Source organism: Heterocephalus glaber, unplaced genomic scaffold, assembly GCF_053883595.1.
Source record: "Heterocephalus glaber isolate CG9 unplaced genomic scaffold, H.glaber_assembly_v1.0 deba00000818, whole genome shotgun sequence".
NCBI classification, from domain to species: domain Eukaryota; kingdom Metazoa; phylum Chordata; class Mammalia; order Rodentia; family Bathyergidae; genus Heterocephalus; species Heterocephalus glaber.
The window spans coordinates 7,564,380-7,583,391 of record NW_028258164.1 but is presented as its reverse complement, the minus strand read 5'-3'; the positions used below and the strand labels follow the sequence as shown (position 1 = coordinate 7,583,391).

The 19,012-nt window shown below is 40.3% G+C and overlaps 2 long non-coding RNA genes across 4 annotated transcripts; one reads left to right on the top strand and one right to left on the bottom strand.

The window, feature by feature from the left end:
• Positions 1-835: 835 nt before the first annotated feature.
• On the bottom strand, positions 836-16,158 carry LOC147828953 (uncharacterized). Of its 2 annotated transcripts, none has more exons than XR_015449899.1 (2): positions 15,801-16,131; positions 836-976 (listed from the first exon to the last, which is right to left on the bottom strand). It is a non-coding gene; the product is annotated as an uncharacterized LOC147828953 (long non-coding RNA). The 2 variants fall into 2 exon arrangements; XR_015449898.1 differs by lacking the exon at positions 836-976 and adding an exon at positions 6,148-6,348 and having other exon boundaries at positions 15,801-16,158.
• On the top strand, positions 15,030-17,409 carry LOC147828952 (uncharacterized). Of its 2 annotated transcripts, XR_015449894.1 has the most exons (4): positions 15,030-15,196; positions 15,286-15,439; positions 15,812-16,210; positions 16,715-17,409. It is a non-coding gene; the product is annotated as an uncharacterized LOC147828952 (long non-coding RNA). The 2 variants fall into 2 exon arrangements; XR_015449893.1 differs by lacking the exon at positions 15,030-15,196 and having other exon boundaries at positions 15,239-15,439.
• Positions 17,410-19,012: the final 1,603 nt, after the last annotated feature.

The following is a 19,012-nucleotide window of genomic DNA, read 5'->3' as shown; positions in this document are numbered from 1 at the left end:
TTTCTTCTTCCATTGACCAACTAACCCTCTTTCTGCACTCTGGATAATTTTTGCCCCTCCATGATTCTCTGGGCCCCAAACTTCCTTCCAGGAAGAATGCATTTCTTCACTGACATCTGCTCTTGCTCCAACTGCTCTTCAAGCAGCCTCTCAGGTCCCGTTTTCTCATTCCATGGATCCTAGGGTTCAAATCTTTACTACTCTTGAGCTATGGGTGTGAAGTGACAAATTCTTTTCCAAATGTAAGACTCATTATTTTTGTCCCTAAATGCCATGGGTTGACTTTATGATGAGGACCTTCCATTGTAGGTACCAATAAGTCTATGAAGCCACGGTGGGCTGATAAGACGGTTCCCACCACAGTCAATTAAAGAGAAAATTTTAATTTTGATGAATATAATCTGTGGGTTCCAAAATGGAAATAATGTTCCTTTACTCAGTCTTGAAATAACACTTCCTGCTTGTAATGATTCCCTTTGTGAAGAGCCAAATGACACCCTCTCACAGGCCCTGTCAGCAGTGACGCAGGTTAGTAGACCCTCACGGTCACTCATCCTCTATGTCCCCGCACCGCCTGCAGTGGGCACCTGCTTGTTCCCCGTGTGGGTTGGACTTGCAACAGTGGCTTCCCATTTTTTCCCATCCCTTGCTATGTCCAGCACATTCCAGCTGCATTTTATCCAATCATGTGTGTTTCAGAGGTTGCTTTCCTCTGTGTCTACATGTAGTACATCTTAGGAATTCTGCTCATGCCTCACAGGCTACTTGCATCCACACTGAGTTTCTTTGTTCTCTTTTCACTGGTCTAATGATCTCAAATAATATGACACATACACATGACAAATATCTTTTAATACCTTCTCCTTGAAATTTCATTACATTGATGTTTTGAAGATTCCAGGGCCATTATTACATAGCAGCATCTGTCTTCAGTCCTTATCTTCTGATCCTTTACTTTGCTCACACTTGGGCATTGCTAGGAGAAAATGTAGGAGTGCTGCTGAATTGGGATTTGTAGCTCTTGTCAGTCAACCTTCTGCTATTAATGAAAATATTTCCTCTTAATATTTTTCCTTTCCTAATTATAGTTTCCTTAATCCTAGAGATAATGGCCACAACTAGGGACTTCATGAAATGTGCAGAGTCCACTGTCTTGTTCTCTTCTGAGGTGTGTGTGTGTGTGTGTGTGTGTGTGTGTCAGTGTTTCTGTGTGTTCATGAGAGTGAGAGAGACAGAGACAGAGAGAGAGAGAGAGACAGAGAGAGAGAAAGTCCCACAGCCTCCCACAGCAGAGCCTGCCTCAGCTGTTCCACCATGGACCCAAGAAAAGGCTTACAGGAGAATTGGGAGAGAGGTCTTGGTCACTGACACCTTGCTGGTGACCCTCCTCATCCATGAGAGGTTCTCCCTTCCCTGGTCAGAACCCATAGGAAAGGACAGCATTCCTCCTCTCCAGCCCATTCCCAGCTGGGCAGAGCAGCTCTGTTCCTCTCATTTCTTTTCATTTTCCTTCCATCAAGCATCTGGTTCTATCAATGAAACATTCATTTTTGTAAGATACTACATTTAAATAGACTTCAAATATAGATATTTAAAAGAAATAATGTCTCACAGACATAACCAGAATCTATGCTATTTTCTTACCATTGAGGAATGGAATCTTTGGGAAATCTATAGCTTAGGAAAAGTTTAGAAGCAGGTTCTTTATCAAAGTGCATCTCTCAGGACCCTATCTGAATCATATGTGTTTATTTCAGTGAATTCTACTGGAATCTTTTATTTCATTAAATGTGCTGATGCTCCTTGGAAAATCGTATTACTAGAAAATTTGTTTCCTCTCCTGATTTTCTTCTTTTGTTAAAGCTCCTAAATTTTATGTAGGTACATCATGCATGTTCTCTACCTACTACTCTCTAGATTTACTTCTCTTTTTTATCTCTCTACCTTTTTCCGTGTCTCTGTGTCTCTGTTTCTGTGCATGTGTGTGTGTGTGTGTGTGTGTGTGTGTGTGTGTGTACTTCCTTATTATTATATTCTCTTATAATCAGGTCGCAAACAACTTGTTTCTTTGGCTATGTTCTTATAAATCCACTTGTTTCTAGAATCATAGAATCCCAGAGTTCAAAGAAGAGGCCCTTGGCCAGGGATTTAGCTCAGTGTTTCCGCTGCCTGCCTCTCAAGCGCAAGGTCCTGAGTTTGATCCCCAGTACAAAAAAAATAAAAATAAAAAAGAGGCCCTTCTTTACTTGGTAATATTTGTAGATGAACCATATCTGATAAGATCTTACAGATTATTGGATCTAACCTTCTACCCACTGGATGCTGACTTCATGTTCTGGATGAGGTTCTGATTGTCCTATCATGAGAAAGATCTTCTGCATATATAACAAACATAGTAAACACTCAATAAATCCTTAATATTATTGTTATTATTTAGTATTTTAGACTTTGGTCCAACTTGCATCTCTCTTTCTCATATTCCCTGATGTTCTAACAAACTTTCTTTGGAGCACTATTTCACTTAGCATAGAAGCCCTTAGTTCCAAGAAGGATTTGAGAATCCTGTAACTCAATTTCTGGGCCATGATTATTGCTTTCCATATATTTGCAACTCCTAAGATGGCAAACACAAATGCAAAAAGAAAACATGGATTTTTCCTTTTTTTTGCTCAAAATTCGTGAAAGGGAAAATCTACACAAAAACAAAAACAAAAACCAATAATCTCCTCTGTGTGATCCTAGATTTTTTCTTCTTCCTATCCATGAGGAAGCACAACTAAACACCCACCATAATAGCAGAGAGAACCATCAGTGAGAACTTTGGATTCCGACTCCAGGTTGGAATCCTGGCTCAACTACTGACCTAACCTTGTGGCTGTGAGCAGAGCTATACAACTGTCTGCACTCAGCTTTCTTATCTGTGGAGTGGAGTGATACATAGAGCCCTGGTGGCACAGGCCCTTGTCAGGATGAAGTTACTAAGAACCAGACCTGGGGGCCCCGAGCTCTCACGGTGTCTGAGGCCAGCAAGTCCTCTGCACAGTAGCTATGCAGGGCCTGCTGCTCTCACACTGAGAGAGATATCACAGTGTGCAGATGAAACACTGAGCTCACCCTGCACGCTTTAGATCACACCACATGCTGCCCGTGTGCTGTGACTCTGAGCGTCATTCAGCTCTCCAAACCTCAGTGTCCTTGTTCCTTGAATGGGACAAATAACCACTGCCTCCTGGGATCATGGTGCTTTACTCCAGGTGATGCTGGATGAAAACAACCAGATTGTACCCGGGCACAGCAAGCACTCAGAGGCTGCTACTTACTAGACAAAAGAAACTGGCCATTTTATGTCTCTTTAACCCACTAATTTTAAAACTTGTTTTGGAAATTGCTTTGTCATTTACTTTCAATTTGTATAGGAAACATATAGTTTTTTCACTTTGTTTTGCAACCTTTTACTTTCCTGAAATTTTTCTCCACGTCTTTCCACAAAAGACAGTTCAATTAGGATCTCACCCATAACTTGAAACACAGCACAGCAAGATTTGAAGTGGAGACAGAAAGCGAAACTTTCTCACATGACTGCTCTTACCAAAGCAGACAAGTATGAAAACACTCGATGTGTCAGGTAATTGTCACTGTTGGTGACTCATGAGGTGCCTTGCCTTTGGAATGCCAGGGTGTGTGCGTGAGAGAAAGTGTGTGTGCACCCTTGCGTACACTGGCTTCTCGCCTCTCGAACTTCATTTTCCTGCTCTGACCTACATGGTCTGGGAGTAGTAGCTGGACACCCCAGTTCTCACTCTGACTCTCCTCTGAAAGCTCCCTTCCTGCTGCCTGCCCTAATGTCTCCATTATCCCAATTAACCACACCCAGAGCTCCCTGGGCAGCCCGCCACCCTGCCTGATTTCACTTGGCTCTTGTTAGCCATCCTGCCCTGGCACACAGTCTTGTGCTCTGGGTGTGGGTCACCTTATACAGTTAGTGGTTGACCTGTCCTACATTGCTCACTTTTCCTCAACTTTTTCTAGATTTCTATCCTTGCCCCACCTAAAACCCAATTCTGTTCTTACAATACCAACACCCTACTTTTCTCTTCCATTGAGAGGTCTCCAAAACCAGCACCACAGCAGGGCCCACAGTGGCTGGTGACACTGGCAGTGCTTGTGGCTATCTCTAATTGCCTCGCTCTGCTGGGCATTCTTTGAATCCTTTGCCTTTTATCCCTGCAGCCCTCCTAAGATCGATGCCTTAGCATCTTCTGCTGACCCATTTTCACATCCAGAGATAATTCAATCACTGACTCACTTTCTTTTCTCTATTTCTTCCTCTGGACTTCACTTAGGAACACAGTGTTTCTATTGAGTGACTCCTCAAAGTCTTAGTTCTAACATCACTCAAAAACACTGTAAATCAAACAAAGTCTCTCTTGACACTTTCCTTCTATCTTCCCCCAGAAATAACCACTGTTACCTGTTGCACTCAGCGAGAGAGAACCAACCAGAGACCGATATTAAATCCACACAGGAGTATATTACCGGCCGGGTCCTGAGCCAAGCATCAGACTGGAACCCCAACTGGGGGGAGACAGACATACTTTATGCACCTTTGAGGCCAGCAGTTTCTAGGCCCCGCTATGGGATAGAACTAGTAAAGCAAGCAAAAGGTGCAGAAGCGGAATGTCCTGCCGTTAGAACATTGGTAAAACAATAGTTGATTAATTGTTGTTTCTAAAGAGACTTTCTAAGGGGAGGAGGTTTCTAAACTTCCTTCTTCTGAGTTCATCTAAAGGGCAGACAGGTGGGTCAAGCAGCAATATGGAGTCTGTCTTGCTAACTAGGGTCCTTCATTACCAATCAGTGTGCATTTTCTACCCCCTTTTCTTTATGAATTTTTGTATTCCACACTAAAATAACATACATAGAAATGCATAATATGGACCTACTGACTACTAATTTTAGTATATGTGCTACTGAAGCGAGCACCTGGTATATTTGTGACTATGTATGCGTGTATCCATACACATCGATATGTACCCCTCTATACACACACACACACACACACACACACATATCTGTACACAGATTGCTTTGCATATGTGTTTATATTTTGATAAAAATTGTATTGCTTTATGCACATTACTTCACCACTTGCCTTTACAACCAGGTAATATGTATTGGGAATTTTTCCACATTAGCACATAATACCGTATTTTGTTTATGATAATTACTTCATAGTATTGTACATCATGTATATTGACTTGTATTGGAAGCTGATTAGATCCCCAATCACTTGACCAAGGGTATGGTGAATGTATTAACAAAGACAAGATCTTAATGCATAAACGGGGGCCCCAGGAAGGTCAAAGCTCTTATCTGGCTAAGACACTGTCTCCTGGAGATTGCCACTGTGTATTGAACATGCAGCTTCTAGAAGGGTTGAGGGGCAATACAGGGAACAGTGAGGTGGAGAGCACTGACTCGAGCAGGGTCTTAGCAACCAGGAAACAAGACATTGTAATAGAAACAGATCACTGATTAATGGGAACTTTGTTTCTTCCCATGGATTAATTTTTACCTCTATTAGAGTTTTCTGTATGAGTCATGCTGCCCTTAGCTGCACTACTGTCTTGCCATCCAAGCTGTCACAGCTTCATGGATCATTGACACTTCTGCTGTAACCAGTGGTGTAGGGAGTTGTTTTGTTTCCACAAAGCAACTCCTGGCTCTTCAGGCAGGCCATTGTGGGGTAACAGGTAGTCCCAGATTTCTAATATGAGAAGCCAATTTATGAATTTGTTGCTGGCCCAGAGTGGTCTCCATCAGACTTGTCCATTTATTTACTGATAGGCATTTGTATAAGTCATGTATTTTTCCATTTGCAAACAGTGCTATGGCACACACCTTGGCAAAATTAGTTGCCCACATGTGTATGTATTTTTATGTAGTTCTTTCTTTGAATTGTGAAGTAAAATGTAATGTACATTTATCATAAATACTGCTAAATGGACCTCCAGAAAGACTACTGTGGTTTATTTTTCTACTGTGTATGAGATAATTTCCCTGTATGCTCACCAACATCACATATTATTGATTCTTTTAATTTTGCCAATCATGGTATCCTTCTTTTAATTCACATTTTACTGATCATTAGATTAAGCATCTTATGTTTATTTGCTTTCACCATTACAATTCTGTTTTTCATATTCCTTTTTCTTCTTTCACTCATATTTCTCAGGAGGAAATTCTCCTGGTGCCCGAGAATTAAGTTCCCCATGCTTCTTTTGTTTCTTGATTTATCTCTCTTCAGCATCTTCCGTTTTGTGTCTCCAAGGATTTCTTCCCCTTGGCCTTCAAATGTAATCAAATTGCAGTTATCTTCACATAAAAGACTGAATGCAAATCCACCACTCCCTTTAACTCCTCCCTTGTTCTCTGCACTCTTAAACTTGTCAACAAGTGCTCCTCACCCACTACTGTCATCTCTTCTAGTCAGTTAAATTGATTATTCTACGAAGTCCTATTTTATTGATGTTGAAATAGCTGTTAAAAACCTGTTGCCATCTCTTTTTAATCTTCTTTTCCAAGGCAGCATCTAACTTCTCTTCTTGCTTCTAGGATGAACTATTTCCTTTCTCAAGGTTTTTTTTCTCCTTTTGCCTAAAAGTGTGAATGGTCAGAAATTCCTGTTTTGAGATTTTATTCTTTTTTCTTTCACTTGTTAATTTGGAGATCTCATCAACTGTGTTTAACTGTTACCTCTATGTACACATGACTCCCAAGAAGGTATCACTAGTCCTGATGACTCAGTGTAAGTCTAAGCTTTGACTTTTTCTCATGAAATTATAGTACTACAACTTTGAATTTAGAACAATAAATGATGATTATTATTCTCCTCTTTCCCAAACCAGTTTCTGTGATGTTATCTGTGTGTATGCATGTGTGAGCATGTGTGTGTATGTGTGTGTGTAATATGTTTTCTTCATTGGCAGAATTCTGCCTGGAGAAAAATTTGCTTTATCTACTGAATTATTTGATGACCCACTTTTGGTGAAGAGACATGGGTAGGAGGAAAACATCAGTAAAGTATTACGCTTGAATACAAAGAGCTGGTTATCCAACTGCTTTCCACATAGGGCTGATGTGCTGTTGGATCCTTGTTTTGATGGATTTGCTTTCCAAGAGCTGAACTGTCTGGGCCTATAATGAGATGGGAGTGGCTGTGGAAAAAGAGAGGAAGAAAAAGGTATCTGGTATCCAGAATGGAAATTTGGCACAGACATGTTTAGGAGGGAAGTTATGAAGCTCTGTGGTGCAGTATGCACTAAAAACAACCTCTCTTGTCTCTCTGAAAAATCTTCAGCACAAAACCTGTTTCGCATTGACTAATTGTGACTAATTGTGATTAATTAATTAAAATGCTATAGCCATTAAGGTACTCTCCTGTTCAAATTTTCTCAGTATTTTTCTATTATTCAAATACTGAATTAAATATACTAACACTGGAAACAATCCAGGTATCAATGGGTGAATGGATAAAGAAGTTGTGGTATATCCACACAATAGAATACTGCTCACCAATAAAAAAAATTAGCTGTTTATATTTTAACAACATGAGGAAACTCCAAAATAATTCTGATAAATAAAAGTAAAAAGACAAAAAATGTGGACATATTCTATGATTTGATTGTATAAAGATTCTATTAACTGCAAGGGAATCTACTCCTATAAGCATGCATCATTGTTTGTTGGGGGACAGTATGAAAGAGGAGGAGGGATTATCACAGGACACAAGGAAACAATAGGAAGTGATCTGTAAGTTCAGCATCTTAATTTGTTTTATGATTTCCCAGGTGTTTAATAGGTCAAAGCTTATTACACTGAACATTTTAAATATGTTTATTATTTATCAATGTACCTTTAATAAAGCTGTAGTAGAAAGAAGTATGTTTAATTCAGTATCTTGAAGTAATAGAAAATTTGAACAGACTAATAATGAGGAAGGGGATAGAATCAGTAATAATAAAATCCCCAATGTAAGAAAAGGGCTTCACTGGTAAATTCTGTCAAACATTTAAAGAATTAATACCAATTGTTCTCATATTCTTCCAAGAAAGTGAAGAGGACCAAACACTTCTAAATCTTCTGATACAAAGACAGAAATCAATACTACCAAAAGAAAATTAGAAATCAACTTTCCTGGTGGACACTGCTGCAAAAATCCCAAACAGAGTACAAGCAAGCTAGATTCAATAGCTTGCTAATGAATTACAAGGCTGGGCATGGTGGCCATTCCTGTAATCCCAGCACTGTGGAGGCTGATGAAGGAAGATTACTTTAAGTTTGAGGCCAGCCTGGGGTACATAGTGAGTTCAAGACCAGCCTGTACTGCATAGTAAAACTCTATCTCAAACAAAACAAAATAAAACAAAACACAACCTCAACATATTAGAAGAAACCATGATCAAGTGAAATGTATCCCAGGGATGCAAGAATGGTTCAACATATGCAAATGGATAAATACCATATTAATAAAATGAAGGAAAAATATTTGATTATCTCAATCCATGCAGAACACATTCAACAAAGTTTCTTTTTGTCATAGAAATACTCAAAAAATTAGATATAGAAAGAATGTACTTCAACACAATAAAGATCATGTGCCATAAGAGTACAGCTAACATTATATACAGCAGTAAAAATAAAAAAACTTTTCTTCTAAATTCAAGACCAAAACAGCAAGGTTGACTCCTACCACTTCCAACACACTACTGGAAATACTAGCCAGAGCAGTTAGGCAGGAAAAATAAGTAGGTGGGAACCAAATCAGAAAGGAAGAAGTTAAATTGTCTGTGTTTGCAAATGACATAATGTTAGATGTAGAAAATCTTAAATACTCCACCCCATTAAAACTACTAAATGAATCCAGAAAAGTCACTGGGCACAAACTCAACACACAAATAAATCATTTGCATTTTAAACACAAGTAAGAACCTATTAAAAAGATTAAGAAAACAACCCCATATATAATAGCTACAAAAATATAGTAATAAATTCAATCAAGTGAGATGGATTTTTTCTGCATAACAAACAAAATATCAACAAGGTAAAAAGGGAACCCATGGAATGGGAGAAAATATTTGAAAACAATATACCTAATTACGATTTAAAATCCAAACATATATGAGAAAATCATACTGTAAATAGCAAAAACAAATATACAAAGTGAATAATCCACTCCATTAAATAACGGTAAAGGACATCTTCATAAAGAATAGACTTTATTCTTTATTCTTTGCTCAACATTACTAATGATCTTTTTTAATGGCTAGAGATTTTTCCACAGAAGACATTCAAATGGCCAGAGGTTTATTTTTAAAAGCTATATAAAATTGCTGGACATTACTAATTATCAGGAAAATACAGATCAGAATGACAATGAGAACTCCCCAAACCTGTTAAAATGACTATGATCAAAAAATATCCTTTTCCTTCAGCACTTTAAAGATAATATTCTACTGTATTCTCACATTGTTTTCATCAAAAAACCTGTCTTTCTTATCTTGTTCCACTGTACAAAACATGTCTTAATTCTCTTATTGTTTTTCATATTTTCTTTTTAACACAAGTTTTGACCAATGCCATGATAATATTCTTTGGTGGGAGGTCTGTGTGTACATGTTCACACACTTGGGGGTCATGCATTTGTGAGTTTAGAGATTTTTTTCATTTGGAAGATTTTGGTCATGTTTTCTTCTAATTTTATTCTTCTGTCTTCACATCTCCTTCCTTGTGTGAGGGGGCCACAATCAGATTAGTCCACTTGAAATTTTCCTATAACTCACTGATTGTCTGTTTTTTTAACATTTTTCTGTCTCCAATTTATTTTGGTTTGTTTCTATGACTATGACATCAAGTTTATTAATATTTTATTCATTATTGTCTAATCTACCACTGATTTTATTCAGTATATATTTTTCATCTCAGACATTGTAACTTTCACTTGCATTCGTTTGAGTTGGGTTTTTTATACTTTTGTATCTGTGCTTAACACATTAAATCTTTCCCTTTTTGAACATGTGGGATACAATTGTAATAACTGTTTTCTAATTCTAAGATCTGTGTCAGTTCTGGGTCAGTTTGATTAATTTATTTTTCTCCTTCTTATGAATAAAATTTGTCTGTTTCTTTGCATTCCTGGTAATTTTTATTGCATGGTACTCATTGAGTTTTACTTTGATCTTGAAACCATAAGTGTTCATAAGCTCTGCTTTCGAACAGTTAAGTTTCTTGGAAACAGCCTGATTCTTTTGTGTCTGGCTTTAAAGATTTGCTAGGCAGGCAAATGCAGAGCAGCATTTACTCCAGCCTACTAGGAATAATTATTCTCTACCTCTAAATCAAAATACTTCCAAGATCACTACTCAATGTTTTGTGAGTTTTCAGGTTTTTCTGGCCTTGTATGAGATCCAATTATGACTATTCTCCTTAATCCTTTTGTGCAGTTATCTTCCCAACAGGTAGGTTCCCTGCTCTGAGCAGGTCTCTAATGAATACTGAGGGGCTCTCTGAAGATTCCTGACATTCTCTCTATGCAGTTCTCTCCCGTCTCAGCCCTGTGAACTCTACCTGCCTTATTCTTTTTAGACTCTCAGTTGTCTCCTCAACTCATGATTTGACTGGTCTTTCCTTGGATTTCACTTCTGTGTGTCATGGTCTGGAAGTTCACTTAAAGCAGAAATTTAGGCAATTTAAAGCTCATTTTAATTTAACCTGTTCTTTGCTCCCTGATGACTAATGTTTTGAAAATTGTTGATTTGCATATATTTAGTCCCTTCCTTCATTTTGGTTGGAATTAAAAGACCACTTGCTTTTAAGAGATTTTTTAAATGATGTGAAATGTTGATTTTATATTTATCACATATTTACTACTGATTTTCCACCAATAATATTATATAGTTAACTTGGACTAGCTTATTAAATCCAATTGTAAAATATTAAGAAATTTTCCAACCTAGTTTTTAAACTGTCACTAGCTTGAATTTGGCCATGGTTGCAATATTTGTATTCATTAGATCTGCCAAAACTATAAATCCAAACTTTTTTTTACCTCTCCCCAGAGTTTATCTATCAACTCCATCTGGACTTGTTTTTATTTTGCCTGAAAGACATTACTTAGCATTTCTTATAATGTGCTCAAGGGTTTCCTGTTGATGAATTGTATTATTTTAATTTTTGCATGTCAGAACATATGAGACACAGTTGTAAAAATAAAGTTTATTATCTCGAACTTTTTGAAATATTTTTCATTGGATATAGGATTCACAGTTGGTAACTCCCCCCCTTACTTTAAGCTTTTTGCTCCATAATCTCTTGGCCAGTTTATGATAACATGATCCCCATCTTGGTCACTTTCCCATTGCTGGGATACAACACCTGACACGGCAGAAGGAAAGATTCGTTTGGGCTCTTTCCAGGGGATGGCAGAGGGGTGTGGCAGAGCAAAAGGTACTCAACCCTTGGCAGTCAGAAAGGAGAAAAGGAAAGAGAGAGGGAGAGAAGGAGAGAGAGAGAGAGAGAGAGAGAGAGAGAGAGGGAGAGGGAGGGAGAGGGAGGAAGAGAATCCAGGGACAGGAATACACTAGCGCACTAGCGGTCCACTTCCAACCAGGCTCAACTCTTCACAGCAAGTCAGCTATAGGGCCCCATAATAGATCACCTTTCCAGAGTCTGACTCCTGAATATTCGAGGCTTTGGAGTGACATTCTAGATCCAAATCATAAAAACCTGTCTTTGTCATTTGTACGTTTGTCTTCTACTCTGGATACTTTTTGTTTTATTTTGTTTTTTTGGTACTAGGGATCGAACTCGGGACCTTACACTTGCAAAGCAGGTCCTGGAACCACTGAGCTAAATCCCTGGTCCTACTCTGGATACTTTTAAAATTTTTCTTTATCATTGGCTTTAAGCAATCTAATGATAACATACATTATTAAAGGGCTCTTCATATTCTAAGGCTTTTTTTTTTAAGACAGGGATCCAGTAAGTTGTTAAATTGCCCAGGTTGGGCTTGAATTTGCCATTCTCCTGCCTCAGCCTCAAAGAGTGCTGAGAAAACAAGTTTGTGCCACCACACTGGGCCCATTAATCCATCCTAATGGGCACAACCCTCAGGGCCTTAATCATTTCTTAAATATTTCATCTCTTAACTGTTACAATAGTGATTAAGTTTCTAACATATGCTTCTTGGAGGTACCTTCAAACTAGAGTAGAAATTCAGGAACATCTCTTTGGCTGACTTTTCCTCCTTCCTATCAGCTTTAGTAATTTTTAACTCTTCTGTAGAGGAATAGAGACCTTTGTAAGTATCTTCCAAATCTATTATATAGGAATAATTTTAATTTTAAAATGAAAAAAGAATTAACTTATATTACCATTTTCTTCATACATAAAGTTTTATCCTCTTGTTAGCAATTCATGAATCATATTGCAGTGATGTATGCATACCCACATTTATAGCAGCACAACCCATAATAGCTAAATCTTGGAAGCAGCCTATATGTTCATCAACTGAATGGATAAAGAAAATGAGGTATTTATACACAATAGAGTGCTATTCTGCCATAAGAAAGATAGATTTGACTCAGATGTAGGAAAATTGATGCACCTTGAGACCATAAGGCCAAGTGAAATAAATTGGATGCACCAGTTTAAATGTCACACAGTTTCTCTCATTTGAGAAACCCAAAGTGAAAATAAAGAGCAAAAAAAAGGTACAGTAGATAATAGGGAGTAGGGAGAGAGATATTTTTCAAATGAGAAGGTGATCCAGAGATGGAGGGAGGAGGAGGAGGGAAGGGGAAAGAGATGAAAAAAGAATTGAGATGTGTTATGTACATGTGCTGACTCCCCATGAGGAATATACTCATTACGTACTGCAAACACTTACCAATAAAAAATAAAAACTGGGAAAAGAAAGAATATATAGTAGTGTTTGATAGGGGCCGGGGATTTAGCTCAGCGGTTTCGCAGCCTGCTGCGCAAGCGCAAGGACCCAGAGTTCGATCCTCGGTACCAAAAAAAAAAAAAAAAAAAAATTATATAGTAGTGTTTGAGAAAGAAGCCCAAGATGGTAACAAAAGAATTTGAAAATATGCTTCCAAGGGCCAGGCCAAGGGTGAGGAAGAGCAAGGCATAGGTCAAGCCAGAGCTGGCTAGTCTGGTGGATATCTCCTCATCTGGGCCGGAAGTGTGGCCAGACCCCCCCACCCCCAGAGCTCTGCAGCCATGGAGCAGGGGAATCACAGCCACATGCACATTTCAGAAGGAGATGAGTGACTTTAGTGACTGAATGAGTAAGCTGTATTGTAGATGGGGCTGGAGAATGAGGAGATATTTTTTTCTAGGACATCAGCCATATGGAAAAAGCTTCATGCTACAGTTGTGGTAATGATCAGGAAGTCAGGAGCCAGCTGGTTACTGTGGTCTGACTGATAAGTCTCTTCACCCTCCAATCTGCTGTGCCATCCCACAGGACCAAGATTACATTGCTTTCTACACTTGGTAATGACCCTGAGCCAATGCAGCTGATGAGTTAGGGCAGGTCTCATGGGCTGTGCTAGCCTGAAAGCCTGCCAGTCACATGCAAAGATGAGCATTTGGAAAGACAGCAAAAACAGTTCTCCTTCTATGTATCCACTGCCACCCTCTGTCCACTTCTCATCCCCACTCCAGTCTAACTCCGTTACAATTCCAGAAGTGAAGAGGAATAAGGACAGAAATGGAAGAAATGGGAGACATAGGTTGCATGTGAATATTCATCATGCATTCCTTCCCTGTAATCCTGACATGCATAGCTATTAACAGATTTATAAAAACTGAGATTGAACAATCATAAAACATTGGCTTGTTTAATTGCCTATAGCTATTTTTCATTATATGTTCTACATATTCACTGAATGCACATTTTATTTATCAATTGATTTCTCATTTAAATAAAGGTTATAAGAGGATTACACTTAGGAAAGATAAAACACACCCTTCCCAAATACAGTACATTCAAGTGCAAACAAATAAAATGTGCTATAGCTATCAGAGGAAAGGACTCAAACATTAACTTGGAATTGAATGATTACAGCATTAGCACCAAAACAAATAAATTACTTTATTAAACCCTGATGAACTGGAAAAGCCTTATAAATGCCTGATTTGCTTCAGGCTCATTCTCCCTATTTGACCACTTTTTACTGCTTCCTTTTCCAAGTTCTCCCTTTAAACCACTTTACCACATGCAACCCAAGTTGAAGAACTATGTAAAAAATGAAGAACAGGCATAGACAGAGAAAGCAAGGAAGCTCCAAGGGACATGCGGGCAGTGGTCCAAGCATCCTAGAGTCCTGTGTCTCATTTCAGCAGAATGAGGCTACACCAGCTGCTTAGATAATCTTCCCCCTAAGTTTGCTTCCTGTGTCTCTGTTGGCTCTTCAGCTCCCACCCACCTCCCTATCTTCTTGTAAATCTTCCAGTCTTTGCTGCAGGCTTGGGTTTAAGCCAGCCGTTGTAGGAGTGCCTGCAGTGTACCAGGAAATACACAACTTTCAACCATCTATAAGAGTCTAATCCTCTTTCTCCTTTTATAGATGAGAAAAATAAGGATCAGAGATTGTGAGACAGCACCAAGCAGAGCTGGGACATGAACTAAGACCCATTTGTTTCCAAGGCTCCATGGTGTTTCCTGTGCCCTACACTGCATTTGTAGAATACTTAGATCTGGTGGAACCATTGGGAGCACATGGAGCACAAAGGCCAACTTTGATCAGTTCAGTAGTTAATTGTGCCTGTCTGGGTCTTGAATTCTTTCTGACAGGGATGAAAAGGATGAGGGTGATCCTATCATAGCAGTTGCCTTCTCTCGGAACTAAACATTTCTGCTTTGCACACCCACCCTGAAGACCTGTATCTCTTAAGCCCTCCTGCTTTTATCTCCTTCCCAGCCACCCAGGTGACCTGCCCTAGCACTACTTTCTGACTTCAGAGAGACCAATGTCCCTTTTCATCATCCTGCCACTATCACAGCTTATTTAATGGTCAGAGACTTTCGATATCTCCTGGAGGGAGAAAACACCAAAACCTTGTCTCTTGTTTACGGGTGAACAAGTCTCTAAATGTGCTTGAGCCCCAGGACATCAGCAAGATTGCAGTATGATGACAAGTGCAGGGCACAGCCCGTTCCCAGGGAGGGTGGGGATGATTCATCACATACATTGAACCAGCCTCTTTTCTCCCCAGCTTAAGGGGATGGGATCCCTCTGCACTGGCAGCAAATCTTCAAGAAGGAGGGGCAGGGTGTGTCTGTGGTCCAGAAGAGGAGACTAGCTGAGGCAAAGGCTTTCTGGAACTATGCTATGCTCCCTCCTTGCCTTTCTCCTGGGCACTTCCTTAGGTGGGTGCTCTAGCTCTAACAACTGCAGCTCTACCTTCAGATTCCTACCCTCATTCCCACCCTGGGATCCAGAGCCTCAGTGGCTGGGTTGCCTCTCTTCACTTTATTTCTCCAACTGCCTGGAATGGGTATAGCACTTTTGTCCTAGAGACTGGTGTGCTAAGTCTGGGTTGTCTCTGTCCTCTGGGAAGGACTCTGATCTTTCAGTGTCCCCCAGGCCAGTGATATTTTGTGCACTTGGTTCTCCCGAATTTGTTCCCCATGACTGATTCCATGAGCTTGAACCATGGAAAGGCTTGAGCCACTACCTGTCTGAGAGGCAAGCCAGGTAGAGGTTTTTCCTCTCTCAGCAGTGCTTTACCTTTTTCGCAGGTGCCAGAGCTCAGACTATCCATCAATGGCCAGTTACCAAGGTGCAGCTTGTGGGCAGCCCCCTCTCTCTGGAGTGCATCGTGAAGGGGAAATCAAGCCCCAATCTATACTGGTACCAGCAGGTAGCAGGAGGGGCCCTCCAGCTGCTCTTCTACTCCATCGGTGTTGGCGAGGTGTTCTCTGAGGTACTCAGAAACCTCTCAGCCTCCAGACCCCAGGATGGCCAGTTCATCCTGAGCTCTAAGAAACTGCTCCTCAATGACTCTGGCTTCTACCTCTGTGCCTGGAGCCTCACAATGTACCGGGCAGAGCAGACATCTGTGCAAAAACCCCACCCTCCCTCACTCAGGGACTGGGTAGAGAGGGTGTTTATGACTGGGCTTCTAGCTCCCAGCCAAGGTGAGATCTAGAAATCATTAAGAGTCAAGCCAGAATTCCCCAAAGAACTTTAGTAAGTTCTTCATAAAAAGATATAGAACCTGTGGGTTGCCTACACATACTCCAATTTCCAAAGTATGGGTGTCTGGTCCTAAGCTATCATGTACCATTCCTTGAAGTTTGCTATTATTGCCTACTATCTTGTTACTGACCCAGATGCCTGTTGATCTATACTAAATATGCGTATGTGCAGATGTGGCTGAAAGAAGCAGGATACACCTGCAGCCAAGTGTGACATAAGATGGGCTGGTAAACAGGTCGGAGGAGGCCAATTCAGTTATTTAATTAGTTATTTCAACACCAGGAGACTCTCCTGTCATTGATCTTTCTGCTGAGACTAGAATTTTTGTGAAGGCTTAGACCCGAAGGTTTAAGCCAGGGAGAGACACAGGAATTTTGATTACTTTTGGGGTTTTAGCAATTTTAGAAAAGAAATTCAGTTCTACTGTCTCTCATTTCTTGTAGCAAAAGAAGCAGACAGATGGTGATCAAAGAGCTAACTGAGACTAAGGATAAAGAAGAGGGCTGCATGTGTAATGAAAAAGGCCTGAAAATGAGAAATATGTTGGATGGAAATGAAGGAGGCCAAAAGGCTGATGTGGATGGTGGAGAAGAGATGCCATGGTTACCTTGGCAACTCAGCTTCCTTCTGTCCTCAACCCCCCCCCCCCGTCCTTATTCTTTAAAAACGTTTTCTTTTCTAAGATCCCTTCCCTTCCACAAGGGGGCATTCGAAGTCTGTTCCTGATATCATTTAATGTGGGATAAGACAGATGTGTTTATTTTCAGTATCATTTCATTTCCAAAGAAAAATCTGAGACACAGAGCAATGAATAGAGTAGGTGATAATGGCCAAGGGTTCCTCCTGCACTTGAAGGATCAGTGATGAATTAAGCTGCTCTTACATGCTTGACAGTGAGCTATCATGAAGATAAACACAATGAAGTATACCCAAGACAGTGCTGGGCAGACACAGCCTGGTCATAAAACTTGTTTTGAGTCTAAATTTCTAGTTGCTATGACTCTGGACTACTGATTTAATCTCTCTAGACCTCATTTTGTTCACACTTTTCTCAGTGGATTTCTAAAATACTCTTCTTAGTGGATTTTTACATGTATTAAATGAGATTGTGTTTATAAAGTCCTATTACTAAGTCTAATTTTCAACACATACTGTTTTCTTTTCCTTAAATCTATAAGATGTCTTGATTGTAACTTACCCCAAAGAAAGATTTATTTTTAAACACTTAAATTAGATACTACAGTATCTAATTTTTAAAATGGTATTTAAAATGCTAAATGTGCTTGGATGGCAAACCTATGAAACTTGTCCTCAATGTTGTACCCACTCAGATGCTGATCACTGGTCTTTCTGCTTGGGGCTTTCTGCCCCTTTAGAATCCTTCTTAACAGAGAAATGTTCCAGGCAGTCATTACTAGTCAAGCAGAGTAGGTAAGAGACTTAAAACAGATTTTTCAATCCTGTGAAATATTCAGGAAAGTTTTGGAAAACGTCTCAAAGGAAATAAAATGTTCCAAGCAGGAGAGTGGGGACTTCAGTGAATGTTGTAAGTTCTGGAAAAGTCAGTAAGTAAACAAGTTCTGATCCTGGCAAATGGTGGTCTGGAGACAGATCAATAGGCGAGGTGCCTGTTTAAGGTGAGGCTTAAAAGCCACCTAAAGTCAGCAGAACAGGGCAATAGCCTCCATTTAATCTGCCCTTGTTAGCACGTAAGGATCTTAGTCTCATGACTGCTCCTGTGGCACAGAGAATCCTGTCATCGTGATTGCAAAGGGAAAAGAACCTGCGCTCAGGATGGCAGATCCTATTACAGGTCCCACCTCTTTCCGGAGGTTCATCAGTCTCACTTACTCCATTGATCAGATGAAGCTGTAGCTTTTCTAAGAGTCCGGGACCTTGATCCTGGCTCTCAGTCTGTAGGGGTGCTGGGATGACTATTCCCAAAATCTCAATCCCTAGATTCTTGCATGTGGAAGGCCCGGGGCCACTTGCTGGGAGCCAGAGAAACTCCCTTCATCACCTTATGGACCCCAGCCACCATGGGACTGATATGGAGGTACCATGAGGCCTCTATACAGCTTGATGAAGATGGAAAAGGCCCAGCGTTGGGAAGCTGCTGACACTAATAGCCATTGGGCTACTTTCCATTGTGCTCCAGAGTTACACACTCTGGGCTGAAGATGGACAGAGCAAGCTTGGCCTGCTCATATGCCGTGATCTCCTATGCCCACTGTTGGGGGTTTCTGCCTCTCTGTTTTTTTCATTCTCTCCTGCATTATGTTCTTCCTCCTCCTCTTACTAGATGAGACAGAAAATATCAAATGCATGGGCTTTTTTAGCCCTTAGCCATTAGAGAATGAAACTTTAGCAAAACCTGTTTGGCATACAGACAGCAGCTCAAACGCCCAGGGATGGTGCATTTTGTAGTCTGCTGATTATCTAGGGCTCCCTTATCTGTGACTCACTGACATCTCTCATTGCATGAGTGGCAGGAAATGGAGGATACATGTGCAGGGGGTAGGACAGAGTTGGGGGGACAGGTGAGAAGAGGGAATGCCTGAGTGATGTGGGACCAGCGGAAGCCCAACTGGTTCAGATAAGTTATCACAGCTGTCCTTTGTTCTCCACTGTCTCCTCGGGACCACTGCAGTCTCTGATCTTGTGTGTGACCTCCCGCAGGTGTGAAAGACTGAAAGACAGGGTGGGTGATGGGCCCAAAGTACACGTGGAGCTGGGATGCC